Source organism: Pyrgilauda ruficollis, unplaced genomic scaffold (assembly GCF_017590135.1).
Source record: "Pyrgilauda ruficollis isolate IOZ18807 unplaced genomic scaffold, ASM1759013v1 scaffold54, whole genome shotgun sequence".
NCBI lineage: Eukaryota > Metazoa > Chordata > Aves > Passeriformes > Passeridae > Pyrgilauda > Pyrgilauda ruficollis.
The window spans coordinates 8,852,798-8,864,936 of NW_024527044.1; the positions used below are offsets into that span (position 1 = coordinate 8,852,798).

A 12,139-nucleotide genomic window follows, 5' to 3' on the forward strand; every position below is an offset into this window, starting at 1 on the left:
GATAGAGTTTTTAGATTAGACACACAAATCTCTGTTTTTTAGAAAAAAAAAAATAAAAGGCTATAGGATACAAAGATGCATCCCGTACCCTGGCTGACAGCTTTAGCACAAAGCCACACAACCCTGCCAGGGCTCCTTGTTAACAATGTATTGTTCTTGTGACTCAGTGCACTGGAATGCTATCAGGTTTATTCATAGCTTTTCTGATAGAGTTTTTAGATTAGACACACAAATCTCTGTTTTTTAGAAAAAAAAAAATAAATAAAAAGCTACGGCTTATTATTACATGGAGCATCAAAATTCCTGATTTCTCTTCTATGGCTGAATATAAAGAGAACTGCAGCAAAAGGACAGGACATCAGAAATCCAAAGGTTCTTTCAATATTCAAGTAAGAGCACCCAAGAGGAGAAAAAATGATCAAAAATTTGAAACAGTGAATATAGTAAAGATGGTCAAAAGCATGAAGCATCTCTATGAGGACCACTGAATCAATTAGGACATTTTAGTCTGGAAAAGAGGCCTCTGACAGGGGACACAGTAGGAATTTACAGAATTTTAATGCAAGTGCAAATGACAAATCCCCAAACATGAGTTTATTGCAGTACACGAGTTGGCAGTAGGTGCAATCACCAAAAGGAAGTGGTTCACCACACAAAGTTAAAATCTGAAATGCCTGGACAGGGGCTTAAAGCACAAGAACTGAATAAACTGATGGGAGATGAAGGACATTCCTTCTGGCCATGGTTGGAGACAGGACAGACCCAGCCTCCCACAGCTCAGGTGTTTGTTTGCCACATCCTCAGTTTTTAAGAAGCAGACAAAAGTCTCCAGCATCTTCTGGGGGGGAACTGAGCGGCAAGAAGCAGGAATTGCACCACCTCACTTCCCAGTGCTCCTGCAGGAGGTACAGGCAGCAGAAACCATACCCAAATGCTCTCCCCCAGCCCTTCTCCACTGCAGCTGTGAGCAAAGACCACAGGAGCCCGTGTGAAGCACAGGAAGCATCAGACCCACGCTGGTGTTCACGTGGATGGTGCCACATCCTCACAGGAAGGGACCTGCTACAAAACTCCTGCAGAACTTGGCTTTGCTGCCAAGCCAGGAAGTCTCAGGAAGTGTTTGAAGATGAGTCTCCCAAAAGTATTTTTAGATTCCAGGCCCAACCCAGTTATTTAGATATTTAGTGTCATGGAGAGAGTTTTGCATAAGAATGACTTGTTAAGGAGTCCCTTGAAACAGGTTGTTTTGCCATTCTGCTCCATGGCAATCACAGACTGTTTCCAGCATCTCCTCTCTTCCAGCTCCCTGCCAAGAACAGCCCTTCCCTCAGCTATCTCCTACTGACCTAAATCCATGCTCCTTGCTTTAATCACAGTCTTCCACCCTAAAAAAGGACTCCAAACCTGAAATCTTCGTTTCCTACATTAATTTCTCTAGCCACCAGGCCCACTAGCCCAGAAGGGCTTCTGAAGGTCAGTGCTGAACCTGCTGCACACCACAGCAGTGTAATAAATGTTGCACAGGCCAAATGATGTCCTGGGGGAAACCTGTGCAGCCCGCGGCCTTGTGCAGACTGCACAGCTGTCAGCCTGAGACTTCCTGCTCCTTAAGATATTCAAAGAGAAGGAGAATTCAATGGTATTGACTGATTCCAGCTCCTCAAGTCAGCAGATCTGGCCCAGAGCACACACTGGGATTAGAGCTGTCGATGAGGACCTTGGCACCGTTGGTCAATACCGGCATCGTTCGTCCTTCACGTGCCCCCACTGCTACTCTCAGTTTTGTTATTCACTGTGGAATTTTTCACAGGAGCTGTGTTCCAGCTGAGGGGAGTCCCTGCTGTGTTTGGCAGGGCACAAAGATTTCCTGGATCCAGTAGTACAGCAAGAAATGCTGTAATGCACAGGAATAGACACCTGAGCCCAGGATATCCTGCATGTACTGGTTGGATATGGGAGAAATGAGGAAGCCACAAGTAAGTTTGCCTCACTTTCTCTTCTTTCCCAGAAGCACAGGAATTACAGGAATTCTCTACCCTGCTCCCTGGATACATCCACACCAACGTGATGACAGAACCCAGTCTCTAAATGCATTATTTCATCCCTGACTTCTGTTAACAAACACTTTCAGTTTCAAGATCCATCATCCCACATTATCCTTAGGGAATCACCTGCTAGGACTGTCACAATAAACTCAATTGCTGCAGCTCCCCCACTCACCTGAATTTTACAGCCTGTACTAGAGAATCCTCCTGGCTTTCAGGCACCTGTGTCGGGCAATTCCCTATTTCAGTCTGGCCACACCACTGCACCACATGGGCCAAGACATTCCAATTACTCAGAATTTACTAGCTCAAGTATTTACTCCCTCACAGTTGTGAGTTCCGAGATGTTTGTAGACACCTCATAAAGCACAGGCTCATTATTACAGCCCATTAACACGCATGCAAGACATTTTAATGTGTAAAAATTCCCCATGAAATAAAGATTTTCTCCTCCACTTTCAGGGCAAACCTGCCATCCTTACCATGAACTGGACAATGTTTTCCAGTGGTTTATTCCTTCTCTTTTCCACCCACCAGTCAAGCCAAGCCTCATTTGGCTGATTTCATAGCACTCATTTATGAGCAACCCCGGCATGTGCCGTGGCAGGTCCCTTATCCACCCTCCTCACTCAGTTCCAACACCTCCAACAAGGCTGGAATAGCTCTGGGGAGCATTTCCACTCCCGAAGCAGCACAGGAAGCCTCAGGTGACACCTTGAGACCTTCAGTGTTGATTCCCCACAGCCCTGAGCAGGTACCAGATGGAACTGCAGCAGTTCTCTGCTCTGCCGCTGGAAGTGGGATGAGGACACAAATTTACCACTTCAGATAAAAGGAGCTGGAGCACACTTCTCCCAAAACAAGAGTGAAGCCAAGGAAGCTTGTACTTTTAGGAAAACATTGTCCAAGCATGCAGACTTAATGCTGTGCCCCAATGGAGGCAATTTGAGGCTGACATCAGGCACTACAGAAAGTTTTATTCCTGAAATATGAAGGTACTCACTGTACACGGTGAGCAGCTGGCAAACTGGAATCTGTCCCTCTTCTGCAGCCAGCTCTCTACTCATCTGTCTGGAGCCTGTTAGAGAGGGAAAAGAGCTGTAAATATAGATAAAGTGCCCAAAAAAAATTTTAAACACATTTTAAATCAAGAAGTAGGCCAGGTAATCAATGCAAAACAGACACGCTCACCTCCCCAGCTCTGAGGTCAAGAACTCAAAGCACCTGCAAAGCTCTCAGCAAGGTCTCTCAAGCAAATGCTGTGATGCTTGAAAACAACTGCAGCACCAGCTGCCTTTGGAGGCTGTTGAGGTCAGACCTGAGCCAGCCCAGGAGAAAAGCAAGGTATTTATACATGAGAGCAGCAGCAAGAGCTTACCAAAGCCCAGTTACTCCAGAGGCAGTGAATCACAGCTCTTTGTGACACGTCCTGATCCCCAAAGCACCATTACACAGGCAGGGGAACAAATGTTTATGCAGACACTGTGCTGAAGGGTTGCATGGGCTCTGATCTGGAGTGCACCAAAGAAGTTCCCTTTAATACATTTGTTGTTTTAACACACTTTATCCCCTTAATGAGGCGCCACTGAAGTTCTGCTTAAACCCATTTTGATTAAGGAAAAGATTATCCATAGAATTGCCAGCCGTACATGTTAGTATACATCACACACAGACCAACTGTGCTTCAGGGAGACATTAAATCCCCGTTCAATTAATAGAGACACCTTTTTAAATGAGCATTAAATAATTCCCCACAATGTAGCACAACAACTGGCTAGTCCAGTAAATTGGAATAGAAATAACTTCCCATCTCTCCACCAACAAAATCCCAATCAAAGCTTGCCCTTAAAACAAGAGGTCAGTACAGAGGGATGGGGGGCAGGAATGCTACTACCTCAGTGCTATTGTGTGCTTATATTAAAAGCTCTTCATCAAAAAATTAAATGAAATGGATGCCTTTCATGTTTATCAATAACAGAGCTAATGGTTTTTATGTAAATGCCATTACTTCCAGCCAGATCTGCAAGAGACTGGAGCCACATAGCCCCATCTCCCCTCGCAAGAGACTCCCTTCAGGCAGCCAATCTAAATGCAAATTACAATCAAATGCAAAACCAAGAGTTTTCTGGATGATACTGAACACATAAACCTAGGGACAAAGCAGAGATATTTAAGAGCAGCCCTCCTCTTCTGGAAAGACCTCCTGATCTCACATTGCTTTTCTATCATGAACATACATAAAAATTAAAGTATAATTTGGTTCTCATTTATAGTCATATTATTTACCAGCTTCTTCCCTTCTATTGCCTTCAGTGTTAAAAAAAAATAGGAGGGGAATGTTCTTCTGTAGAGAGAATCACCTCTCAGAGATGTTTCCCCCACAACAGGAGCATTCCATCACCAAGGATCTTAAATCAGAGCCATAATAAAGCCCCAGTTGGATTTGCCAAGAACAAACTGCAGTTCCACATTTTCAGGAGGAAATTTCTTCTTGGAATGAAGCTGTTTTGCAAATCAAGGAAGAAGGTGCTACTACAGGATGGTTATTAAGAGGCAGAGACACAAAACTGTTGTCAGCACAAGGAGCACCATGTTCCTGTAGCATAAAAGCTTTTTGAAAATTGCTTAAATCTGACCCCTATCTGGAGCACAGATCCAGCCAGGATTTTGTCAGCACTGATTAAAACAAGGTTCTAATGGCAAACCTAAAAAGAACTAACCTTAGCAACCGTGCTGCTTAGCAAGGAGAATGCACAGAGGAGAAGCTGAGATTATAACAAAGGGCAAAAAGCTGACAACCCAACTATGGCAGAGTCTGCACGTGAGTCTCGGCAGGGACTTGCTCTCACTACCATAGGCAGCTCCACACCAAACTTCCATTCCCAAGAGGAGCACAAGTCCTTGGAGGGATGCTGCTAATTAACAACGGGGCTGAGTACACGCTCGTTACATGGGTGAGGAGCTGAGCACTTTGTGTGCGTGCAGGAATACTCACAGAGCAGAACCTCGCTAATTAACATTAATAACTGCGAGACCACTGCTGCAAACAGCTGGATTTTGGGAATCAGCCAGCAAGAAACCGTGCGAAGTGGGGAAGCAGAGGGACAACACAGCCCAGCGGGCGCCTGGTTCGCTACTTTGGGTATCTATAATTAAATAATTTATCATTGTGCTCCTGTGACTACGAGTGAATGTGCAGCCTGTCAACAAAGCACCTCCTGTTATGCAAAGCCTTGCTAAATCTGAAAGTTTGACTGCCTGTGGAAAGAGGTCATTAAATTAAAAACCACAGCCCTGACTACCTTCTCTCAGAAACTTTTCTCGTGGGCCAGCATTTCAGAAAACTCACTAACATCTTCTTCATGTTCTTACAGATCTGTTGTTTATACACAAAACCTCTGGCTTTCAGTCCTGGATCACAGCTTGGAGTTGCTAAGGCTCCCTTCTTCTCCTTCCCTTCCTCCATAAACCTGGTGAGGCAAGTTTTGGGTTCTCTCTAGCAAAAGGAGAGACCCAAACTTGGGCCTTGTCACCACACCGACCATGCAGGACCAACCCGTGAGCAATGAGAAGAAGATGAGATTGTTCCAAACCAAGCAGATCTCCTTTTTTCCCCCCACTCTGGACCTGCTGTGCGAGGCTGGGCGCTGTCACTGCCAGAACCACTGAGGATTTCACGGCCAGCCACAACCATGTGTGAGCAGAGTCTGATTTCACAGCCGTGCTCTGACTTCAGCTGTCAAACCACAGCCACAGGACCTCGGCGAGCAGCACCGCACCTGCAGAGCTGAGCTGTTCCTGCAGCAAAGCCATTTCCTCCCAAAGCCCCCAAAATCTGAGACAGCCACACACCCCCAGCCTCCACCCAAATGCTGCTGCTCATGGCCTTGACCACTGGCTTAGCCAACAAGTTTGGTGCCAGCAAAATGAAGATTTTTGGTGGCAAAAAACTTCCAACCATCACTTGAATTTTGAGATTTTGCAAAGGCAAGGAGCAAAACTGGAAATATTTCCCTTCCTGAGAGCTCCTGTTCTTTGCTGTACAATTCACAACTACACTAAACTTACTCAGCACTATAATTTTTACTTCTCCTTTCTGTCATCACACAGCCTCATACGCTTTACTTGCTGAAGCCCAGCGTTTTCCCTTTGCAAAGGTTCAGGTTTATGCACAGCAAAACGGTCTCTTAAACAGTCTTTTCTTATTTCCTTTTGTCAGAGGCTTCATGCTATGATGAATGTGTAGAAATGCAAAGCAGAAGTCCATACAAAAAGAAGCCAGTGTGTGAGGTGGTTTTGTCTTATAAAAAAAGAGAGCCAGGATTGACTTACGCCTCATTAAAGAGCCCCAGTCTGCATTTCTATTAGACGTATTTAGACACCAACAGATTTTTAAAAAATAATAAATTAAAAGCAGTTATATTCTTAACATGTGGCCCTGGATCAGTCATGTGAATATAAACGAAAGCAGGCACAGCAGATTCTCCAAACATAGGCATGGAAATCATTTTAATGGTGCACATGACCTATAAAATTTCAAGCAACACCAAGCTACACAATGGTGTGACAGAATTCAGCTACTGCAGGGCTGTGTCTTGTCCCCACACATCCCTGTGCACATCACAGCTGCTCCAGGAGACAGGAAGAGGGAGCAGAGTAATTCCTGCTAATGAACACACTCAGGCAAATCATGCACCATTCATTTTTTGGTGGGGAAACTGAGGCATGGAAGAGGCATTTTCTGCTATAATTAATTTCCAATCACAAATAAAACCCAGACAATATCCCAGCCATCAGCTTTCTTCACTACCTGCTAGCCCAGTGTCATCCCCTCCTCACAGCCTGGTCTCTATCCTGACAAAACACACAGCTCTAACAGAAAACTTATTTCCAAATCAAGAGCTAGTGGAGCTAATTCTGGCCTGCACAAAGCACTAATTACTAATGTAAATGATATCTCCCCAGCCTGATGGCAATGATAAACGATGGCCAGCCATGTGGGCAGAGACTGGCATTGAACAACACAACGAGGCACACCCAGAGCAAGCATGTCTTGCAACCACTAAACACACATTTTGGTGCTCTACGTGGGCAGCAACTGCTGTCCAGAATATTTTAACAGCAGAAACTGCACTGGGGAGGAAAAAAAAACACCACCACAACATAAAAAAAACCTGACTACATTCCTCCTCTTAGTCGGAGCCAGAACTTAAGAAACAAGTAACATAATTACTTCCACACCAGAAATAAAATAAATCCAAGAACACACAGAGGGAAAGAAACAAGCCTCCAAAGCAGATCTGCAAAATAGTTCAGGGCTTCTGTGCTGGGTAATAATTTCCCAGCACAAATCAGGAGAGTAAAAACTACAGGGAAGCCAATTTTGGGATAATGAACCCACAGCACCCCCTCCTCTGCCCCCTTCCCCACAGAGCCTGCAGAGTGGGTGCCCAAAATCGTGCACATCCTTCAGCACATGACCACATTTCATTTTACCTGAAATTACCTTTTCTGGTGTGGCCTCCAGTACAAACAGAATAAAAAAAACTATTTTCTTGTCTTTTTCGCATCAAGCACAAAGAGCATCAACCCCACCAGTGACTACAGGTCCCACCTGTCCCGAGGTGCTCATCCACAAGAAATCCAGCATCCCAAGGGGATTCATCCGGTGTGCCCAGCCCAGGTTCCCCAGCTGGGATAGCACTGGACCCAAAATCCTGGAAGGCTGGAAGCAAATTGGAGCAGGAGCAGAGCCTCTGTGCTCCATCCAGATAGTGGAACACACTCACTCTTCACCACTCACTCTTCATGGATAAGTAAAAGCACTTTAAGGAGAGCTTTTTTTCCCTCCCTTCACTTTGTTTTAAATGGCTGAAGAATTTCCTCTATGAATGCTCCCAATTGTGGCTCACGCTGAGTTATTTTTAAAAGCACAGAACCAGATTTTCAAGGCCCTGAATGAGGAAATGCAAAGCTTTTATTAAGCAATAATAGCCCAGACAATGGTCACAATTTCCCAAGGGTCTGAACACGGCAGCTGACAATGAGCTTTATTCCTCCACAAAAACCCCTTCACAGGCTCGGAGGGTTTGCTTTGTATGATCCAGGCTCAACTTAGGGAGTTAAAACAGAAAGCTCTGTGGTCGTTTTCAGTGTGATTTCCTCCACCAATGCACATCTGATCAGAAATACAAAAATCACTGGGAAAAGGAGCCGTGCACTGTCTCATTCCCTCCTTTGCTACCAGGACATCATCCCATCCAGCTGGACCCTTCCCTTGCAGATGGATTCCAGCTGACAAACTGGCCAATATTCCCAGGGTCAGGAGAGCTAAACAAAGCCTTTCAGCTTTCTTCACTGATATCTGAACCACTCCTAAATGCCTCTCACTAAAATTGCCAGAGATACTTTTCAAACCTCAGACCTGCTACCAAGGGGTATAATCAGATGCAGTGGCCACATCAGCTCTTCTTTCTCCCAAGCAGGAGGAAGTTACAACTACGAGGAGCTTGTACAAGCCCACCCAGCACCAAGGTTTGGCCATTTTCACTCAGTAATGCTGGCCACAAGCAATTCCCAGCACACCTGAACCAGCTGGACTGGCTCTCTCTGCAGCCAACATGAGCAGCAGGCACTGCTGGAGCACAGAAAATCAGATTGGTTCAAGATGTCTGCTTAGGAAAAGATGAACTGTGCTACAGAAAGGGGTGTTTTTCTCTGCTGGTTATAAAGCAGACCTTGAGAAAGGAGGAAAAAAAATTAAATAACTTGATCACCAAGCAGATCTGTAGAAAAAAGTCCCCACTTAAATGTCTCCCATACGAGTGCTGTCCTCACCTTCAGCAGAAAAGCAGCAAACACCATAAATTCAGGAGCTCTTCCAACCAAAACAAGTGTATTTCTATCCTCCCAATATCTCTCCTCTTCCCTGTCCCACTGAAAGCACAGTGAGGCTGCACAGAAAACCGAGATTACAACAAAACCCCTCAAACAAGAACCGAGCTTAGATTCAATCTGAGCACTTCCCAAACTGCTCTGCCACACAGCCAGGAGAGACCACAGGAGCTCTTTCTTCCAACTTACCACAGCCTCCAGGGGTTGTGAAAACACTTCCTAATCTTCTGCAGATCTCTCAGTCAGTCCATAACCAAGAGAGCTGGTGTGGCCAAAAGGAGAAAATATTTCAAACTCCTTCAGAAACACCTGCAATGCTCCTGCTGCTGGTGCAGCTCCACCACAGCTGCACACCTCTGGCACCAGGGTGAGACCTCAGTGCCTGCTGCATCTACTGAGAATGGTAGGGACACTAGAAAATGCTTTCAAGTTTGTCTACAACTTCCTGGAGGAAAGGAAAAGGTGTTCTGAGGATTAATGAAAAATATGCTTTGTCCCCTTTGCTGTTTTCAACCTGGCTATAATCAGCCATAAACCACCACCATCCTTTGTCTTTTTTACTGTAAACTTCAAGGCCCCTTGACCCAATGTAATCCCTGAACTTGGCTTAAAATGCTACTGAAAAATAATTAATTGTCTGCTTCTGTGTAAAACAGCTGTCCATGGCTGAGTCCAGAATTCAGGATACGTTCAGAAAATGGATGCACTCAGAGACTGAGGATGCCAAAAGTACCCAGATATTGCCATTCAGAGAATTCACAGAAGCACTTTTTGTGCAGCAACATCTGTAAATCAAAGCATATTATTTTCCACCCTCATAATCAAGAGATTTGCTAGATTATCTAGAGCTCTGTCTGATCATGACAGACGAAGCTGTTGAACCTCACTGCAGCTGCCTGAAAGGCACACTCAGGCTAAGAGCTTGAGCAATGAACGCGGCCCCTTCAGCGCTCACTTCCAATTAGGAAAACTCTCGGTGTGATGAGGAAAGAGCCCCTCACAGCCAGAGGAGTGGCCACAGGTGACAAATGTGCAGGCCAGCAGCCACTGCTTGGCAGAGGAGCTGCAGGCAGAGGGAGGATCAGGCAGGCTGCAGTCAATGAGAAACCAGAGAGGCTGGAACATCGTGGGGAGGACAGACAGCAGAACTTTAAAAGGCAGCTTTGCCAGCGAGCAGAGCTTCAATTAACAAGCTGTATTTGCAAGGCCAGACTCCAAAATGCTCCTCAGTATCCAATCATCTAACCCGTGCTTAAAGACACACCATTATAGCATGGAACTGGGGATCAGCTGGCTGAACTAATCCCAGCCAGATGCTAAAAGTACCAGCAAATAGGTCAGTAATGTATCCCACACCATGCAGGGCTCTGTGTGGGAACAGTCACAGTGACACCACCACTCCTGCACCTGTGGAAAGGGTTTAAGAGGTTCCTCCCAGCCCCAAATCCATTTCTTAAATATTTCATTCTGTGATTTGGGGGAAGTCACAGCCCACTTCATTGCCAGGAGGCCTTTTCATTGCCACCTTTCCAGGTGATGTTAGGCAACAAGTAATTCAGTCTTACACAGCTAGGAACAAAAATTCCCTTGGGCACCACTGACAATTCCAGATTACTACAACCAGAACAGAAAGCAGATGTGGAGATTTTATTATACAACTCTGCAAATTACTTAAATCAAGAAAAAAGGAACAAGGTTAAACTAAGATTCCTTTCTTGCTCTGCCTTCCACGTCTGCCTGTGGAGTACACATGACAAAATTAAATACAGCTGTTCACTTTCAGATGCAGCACAAGAGTCATTTATTAACCTACACAAGGTCCAAACACATACCTCCAAAAGCATGGGCTGAGTTATTCCAGGTACTTTTTAAGACACTGCTCTCAAAAGAGAGTGGTGACAGATACCATCTTTGGAAAGATTCAGAACTGTATCTTACAGAGCCTCCGCTGCTATCAGTGACCTTTACAGTAACACAATAAATATTTTAGCATATAATGAATTTGCTGCATTACATTTGCTCTTTGAGCTATTGAAGATCAGCCAGGAACCAATCGATTGGAGGCACAAAGCTCCCATAAAACTGAAAGTTACAATGGAGGTCTTACTATTTGCAGCAAAGAGTTAAGGGGTGAAGAGAAAAAAGGTGTTGAAAAAAATCCCAAACCATCTCATGAGCTCTCCTTTTACATAAACTTCCATCAGATTCACTGTACCAGCCCTGAGATCCCTGCAGTCACTCAAGCAGGACTGGTCCCAAAGCTGCATCTTTATTGTTTTGAATTCCAAGATTCATTTATGCCAGCAACAAACCTGTCAAAAATAACCTGAAAAACCCAGAAGCTTCCCAGGAGTTTGAAGGACAGGCTCTGAAACACGAGGGAAGCTGTGTGGTTTAGCTCCAGTTCTGCCATCAGCTCTTTTGGATCACTTGGATCCCTTCAGACACCTCCTTGCATCTCCATTTCTTTGCCTGCTTGGAGGTGTCAGGGCTTTGTCATTTTGCAGCAGCACCTCAGGAACACGTGGAGTTGTTCACCTGAGGAGGTGAACACACAAAGCCAGCAGATACCAGCACTCAGGCTGTTGATCTGTGCCAAAACCTCAACCAGCCAGATTGTCTCTTTTTTTTTTTTTTGGATCTCATTTTCAGTAGATTTAGAAAAACTATCCCAGGGCTATGGCAAGGGACCAGAATGTAGAAGATCATTTCATGACATCTGTAATATCCCACAGTTAACAACACCACCTCAATTTTTGTCTTATGACCTCACTCATTAGGAAGAGTTTTTATCACCCTCAACATCTTTACAAACACTCCCCTCTCTGTCTCTACCAAGTCTTTCCTTACTGCCATATAAGCCCAAGGCTTCTTTTTCTTCCCCTAGAGCTGCAGTCAAGGTAAGATCTTAATTTCCTCTGCCATCTGCAATGAAACTACCTCCACACCCGTGCCAAACAAGCTGGAATTACACCATTAATTTCAGCTTAGTCAGCTCACCCTACAGACTAAGTCAATATTTGACAGATATTTAGCAAAGACTACAATTTATTTAAATTCAGCACATCGTGCCCACCAGAACGGATACAGCAGAGATCAGACTCAGCAGGACTTGCTGCTTGGGGGAAAAAGACCAGATAATCAGACTTCTTTTGGATGGAGACCTCCTCTAATCAAAGAAAATAGAAAAAAAAAAGACG

General features: G+C 44.9%; 1 protein-coding gene across 3 annotated transcripts in view; it reads right to left on the bottom strand.

The window, feature by feature from the left end:
- EXTL3 (exostosin like glycosyltransferase 3) overlaps window positions 1-12,139 on the bottom strand; it is a 112,552-nt gene that overhangs the window by 87,844 nt on the left and 12,569 nt on the right. For all 3 annotated transcript variants that reach the window (XM_041480995.1, XM_041480993.1, XM_041480994.1), the window contains exon 2: window positions 3,049-3,123. The gene's annotated coding sequence lies outside the window, so the exon portion shown is untranslated. The remainder of the gene's footprint in view (window positions 1-3,048; window positions 3,124-12,139) is intronic.